Below are 6239 nucleotides of genomic sequence, written 5' to 3'. Positions count from 1 at the left end.
TGACCCTGTCTGTCCATCTGATCCTCAGTAACTTTCTTAGACACCTGTTCAAGAAAACCTGGATCCTCTTTATACAAGTCTGCGAATGAACACATATAGTTAGACAAAAACATAATTGATCTTTCAATCATTTGTTGGGGCAACATTTATTAGTCTAAGTTATCCGAACAAAATGAGCATGAAACATTTTTCAAAAATAAAATAGAATGAAAGGAAAAGCTCAATAACGACAAACACAAAATGTCAGTGGTTTATGAGCAAACAAAATAATAAATGGGATGAGGAACAGAAATGACAATGGCTGGATATCAAAAACGCATGGGATGATTGTGTAATGTTTTATGCAAACTGTCTTCCAACAGCACTTTTCAATACTCCACAGTCAATTTACGCCAAAAAACGTATATCCTTTTTGTATTCCACAATCAATTTACGCAAAAAGTGTAAGTTCAGATAACTTTAAAAAACGGCCCAGAGTTCTTAGGAACCTAACTACAAGGCAGAATGGCCAGTTTTGAAAATCAAGACAGATCAAATGTGGAGAGGCAGAGAAGAGGTTGTATCAAACTTATATAAAATAAATATAGGAATCCAAACTTGGAACAGTCCACTTGACACAGAGATCTATAGTACACTTGGGACATTTGGACAGCCAGTAGTGCCTTACAGCTGACTAGATTATCGTGATAGAAGAACCGAGACGAGACTGAAGCCTTGACCAACCACTGATGACTCCACTACGCTGGCTGGCTGGCTAGCACCTTTTGTCATTTCACAAGACAGAAAAGAGAGAGAGTAAAAAACAACTCAAAGTTTTAAGTTCACACATTAAACCCTGGCAATTATCACGAAAGGACGACTTTCATCAGAGAGGGAAACATTCAGGGGCATATTCACCAAAAGCAAACAAATCAAGGGAAAGTATTAATGTTATCATCCTTATATTACTACTGCCAGGAATATCATTGTTATAGATAATATCAATAAATGTATTATTATACAGTTTTCTCAATGCCCAATGCGTTGTTACTATTATTATTATTAGTCATCACTATCATACTACTATTAATATTAAGATTAAAACTATTATTATCACTCTCACCATTACCCTGCTATCAATATTATATTGTTACTATAAATACTACTACTTCTTCTACTATCATTATTATCACTAGTATCATTATCTTTATATTACAATTATACTACTATTGTTAACGATCTTCAAAATGATATTAAGTAAATTATTAATATTACGCTGGAAACTTATGATGCCATAAGCTGGGTAAATTTTGCAAGAAAATTATTGTTGTCATTATTATGTACTATGTCTGGCTACATGTGTAAATAATCACCTTTTCTTTTTTCATTGATATTACACTTATTATTATTATCATATTATAATAATTATTATTATTGATACTGGTATTATTAGAGTATTATTATTATCATTGTTACAACAATTAAGTATTATAATTATTATATATATTTATATCCATTATCATTTTTGGTTATTTTTGAATGCTTAATATCATTATCACCATGATCATTTTACTTTTACTACATCTATTATTATTTATATTATTATTATTATTATTATTATTATTATTATTATTATTATTACTATTAACTATTAATACTTATCATCATCACTTGGGGTGGGAAGTTAACATGATAAAATGATGAAGAACAGGCAAAGGAAGAGAATTAGTTTATTATATTATCCACAACTTTTGTCTACATTTTCAAAAAGAATTTTTCAATGAGGCGTGAGTTGCTTGGACATACATACTGGGGACGCACTGATAGAGCTCATCACTCCATCATTTTGTAAGTGTAGATAAGCTTCACTACTGCCACACTGTTAGACTTCCATTCTGTTTACTTTAAAATATATTTTCACGTCCCAATCAGCTCCAAAAAAAAGCTATAGATCTTTTTCAATGTCAAGGTGGAACCATGCGAATAAAGGTAAAGAGTTGCACTGGCTCTGGACACAGCAAGAAGATCTAGATCTCTTTTAGACACAAAGCTTACAACAAATCTTAGCGAACCATCAGAAGGGTACACTGTGTCTTGGAATATTCTAAAAAATTAGATGAGGTTCAAAAACAATTTTTAAAAAGCTTCACAAAGTTTTAGCCCTCCACAAGACAAGAAAATTAGTACGCTAAAAAGAGAAAAGAAAATAGAGTGCCAAACACAAACAGGAAAGAAGTAGGTCCTCTTCAATCAAGAGCTGAAGAACATCAATCTGACAACAACTGTTACAACTAAAAGATTGCACTACAAGTTTTCATACTCCATCCAGTCTGCTGTTCTTTTACTTACTGACTTAAATCACCAAATTCATGAAAACCATATCTCCGCAAAGAAATGGGGGGAAAAAACCCCTACAAATTACTTGCTCCACCAAAAGAATAGACGGTACGGCAAGACAATTCTTAATTTGGCACAGGGACACTCGACTGACTCGACATTAAAATTAAATCAATAATCCAGGAAAATACAGTGATCATTTCATTTGTATGACAATAATATATTTCATCCATGACGGACTCCACAACATACCAGATCTCCATTCAAAACTTCATTCAAACTTCATCATAGGTGGAATTATACAAGACACTAATCAAATTATGGATAGTAATAATAATGGCTAAATAAAACTGATAATCATCGACATAAATTTAAAAAATACATGTATTGCTAGTTAAATACTCACAGAATGTGTGAAAGGAAACTGATATTGACAGCCCATCATAATGCAATAACATTATCAATGGTGACTGATAATACATGAAATACATAAAAATTATCACGTACATACGAGAACTGGCTTTATTTCTCCCATAGCTGTGGGCAGCAATGGAGGCTGAGGTCAGGGAACGACGGGACTGGACCCTCACACTCCAGACTGACTTGGGGGAGAGAACCCTCTGGACACAAGGAGTCAGTATTCACAACAGAAGAGACTGAACAAGATGCTTTGGATACCTGAACCCTAAACGTCAAATGCATAACAAAATGCTCCATGCAGTTTTTTTTCTTCTTTTTTTTAAAGAACAATACTGGTAGGATATCTGACAAAGGAGTTCTGACAAGGACACATGATCCAGCTATTCCCACAAAACAATTCTGACATGTACCTCTCTGACAGGACAATACTGACACAGACGTGAGTGAAAACACCACAAACCCAGACATTCAACCAAACAATTCTTTCATAGACATTTGACATGATTCAATGTAACACTGGCACTCAACTCCCCTGCCTCAGAGATTCAACTCTCTTTGCATGAGATATGGCAGGACACGTGCGACCTGTACTGGGGAAGTCAACAAACCCACAGCATGGGACAGTCTCAATTGACCTGCCGAAACACCCAAAATACTACAACAGGATCTAAGTTATTAAACAATTTTACTTCTTCTTCTGAAACCTAACTGAATTTTAAATAAAAGTACTGGTATTCATAAATAAGAACAGTTCCCATTCTGCACCAGAAGACAGCAGAACCATGAGAGAATATAACATTCCAGTCAGTCCACAAAAAAACCCTCCAGAAATAGTTCCATTTTTATATCGCCATGATTGAAATACCAATAGCAATACACATGAGAATAGTTCCTGTCCTGTAATGAAAATAACTTACCATATTTTCTCTTTATTATTTTCAAGAAGCAGTAGGACAAACCTAACAAGAAATTATTTCAACCACAGGTCAAAGAGTTCTAGATAAGTAAATAGAACCACATCCACACAATTTTGGCCGTTTAGTGCAGGGAAAAAAATAGAAACAACAGAGGGAAAGTTAAGAAATAGGACCTATCAGTGATGCCATGTTAGAAGTTAAGAAGAAGATTCTACTGCGCAGCACAATTACATTGTAGTTGCACTACACAACTCTAAAAAGTAATATCAAATTTGAAAACAGGGCAATACATGCACATATCTATGACATCAGAGTTCATGAATCGGATAAATAGAGGATATCAAAAAGCTCGGCATAACTCTCAAAGCAGAAGACACACAGTGGTCTGCAAAGTATTGGATCTATCATTTTAGATTGATATAAACAAACACAAGGGGCAAGAAATTGTGAGACAAAGGGGTAGAAGTAAGCCAGGCAAAGGGTGAGGGGGTGGGGGGATGTCAGTGTAAACGGTGGGTTCACAAAGGCACACACGGGACAAGCCAGGCCACTGCTGTTGGACGAGACTGCTGACTCAACTGACTGTAATGGACAACCACAGGATGGGAATGACAGGAGAAACACACAGACTCACTTATCTTGCTTCTTCTCCTTTCTTTAGATTGCATAGGGGAGAAAAAGGGGGGGGGGGGGGTGTAACTAGCAAACAACTCTAACAAGCAGTCACTGTCTCAGCAATTAAAAACAATTTGTTCACATTCAAAAATAACTTTCAGTGGAAAAAAAAAAATCAAGTCTTCTCAGCAGCTATCAGTGCCCAAAGTACACCAACTAGACTCATCGACTCCCAACCATGATCAGTCCTTTTATACTGTGGTAGGTGGCTGCAGTCTATCAGTGAGCTATCTTCAGTGGGGAAGACAATAACACTAAGGCTTAGTAGACAGCAGCGTTGTCCCACAGCAGGCCCAGCCACTCACAACTCCTTGACAGGGTCACAGAAGGAAGGCTTAGAGCCAGGAGGACAGATGGGTCAACACAACAGTTTGAGCAGCACTCACCTGGAACACATGGGAGGACATTCATGAGACAGTGACACATGGGAGGACATTCATGAGACAGTGACACACGACTCAGGGGACAATGGGAGGTGGGTGGGGGTAATTTATCAGGTGGGACTGACACTAGCAGGAAAGAGATGTTTAGAGTGACACTTTAGTGTAAATACATAGAGAATAGTCAGAGGGAGGAGGGGGATGGGGAATGAAAGACATGACTTGGGGGAAGGGGGTGGGAAGGGGGGGTGGGGGAGACAGACGAACTGAATAAAAGCAGGGTCCATGAGAAAGTAGCTCATAAGTCAGGTGAACTTTGTGAGCCTCAGCAAACACATACTGCACTCAGCAATGTTAAACACGCATCACTTGACATAACTGTTAAGGAGGAAGAGAATAACGAAACAGAAGATGTATATAATATATTCATAAACAGACAGTCCCACAAAACTGGGGATTAGCAAGATAATACATGAAAAAAACGTCCCGAGGAATACTTTGGGTGTACAATGAACAACATAATTGTAAGTTATCGGAGTAAAGAAATTAAAATCTAATACTTCAGTTCGTGTACATATAATATAATAAACTAAGGTGATCATTATGAAAAGGAAAATAACATATTTAGACTACAATCATTTCAAGGTCTCTTCACTAACAATTTTAGTTAACATGAACATAAAGCCAATATTTGAATCCTTCCCCTCATCCCTCCAGAAAAAAAAAATATTTAAAAATTGAAATGACAAAATTGCAAAATAAAATCAAGCTATTGAATACTTTTGCTCCTCTGAGGACAAAAATTAAAGCATTGTTGTATTTTTTCACAAAACCACAAAGATATCCATTAAGTTTGCACTCAACATAATGTCTATATATTTATGTCACTCAGGCAGTCCAAGAGATTTGTTACAGTTATGGCGATGCTCAGTTTCCAAAAAATACTTTAAACTACAATCCAGGGGAAAAAAACTTGTTTGAATTTCAATTCTCCGCACAACAGGTTTTTCTGAACTTTGCCTCCTATTCTATACAACGAAAACCGTATCCGACTATCTGAATAACTTTGCACATACAGCATTAAATTATCTGTACATAGTGCTCAGTTATATTTGGTGCATTCAGGCAAGAAAACAGGAGAAAACTAGGTTTGTCTGCTTGTTTGGGAGATAAAAATAAACAACGGCTGAACAAATGTTTTTACTTAAGACTCGAAAACTGCAATAACATCACAACAGAAAGAAACAAAGAGTCATAGGACAGAGGTAGGATCCGCTGCATGACCTCACCAAAGTACCAGGGCAAAAACAATAAAAGCTTGATCAACTTAAAAGACAATACTTGGGTGGAAGGTGGGGGATGACTTTGTGATGTTAGCTTTAAAATGACTCTCGTGTCAAATGAACCAATAAATAGAAACAATCCCAGAGAACAAAATATGATCTACAGATACACAAAAGTGGGACAGAACAAAACTCTGGGCAGAGGATACTCCTCTTACCATGCCAGACCACATCCCTGTGGGTGGGTG

This window comes from Aplysia californica, unplaced genomic scaffold (genome assembly GCF_000002075.1).
Source record: "Aplysia californica isolate F4 #8 unplaced genomic scaffold, AplCal3.0 scaffold00303, whole genome shotgun sequence".
Taxonomy (NCBI): domain Eukaryota; kingdom Metazoa; phylum Mollusca; class Gastropoda; order Aplysiida; family Aplysiidae; genus Aplysia; species Aplysia californica.
This window is presented reverse-complemented; position numbering follows the sequence as displayed.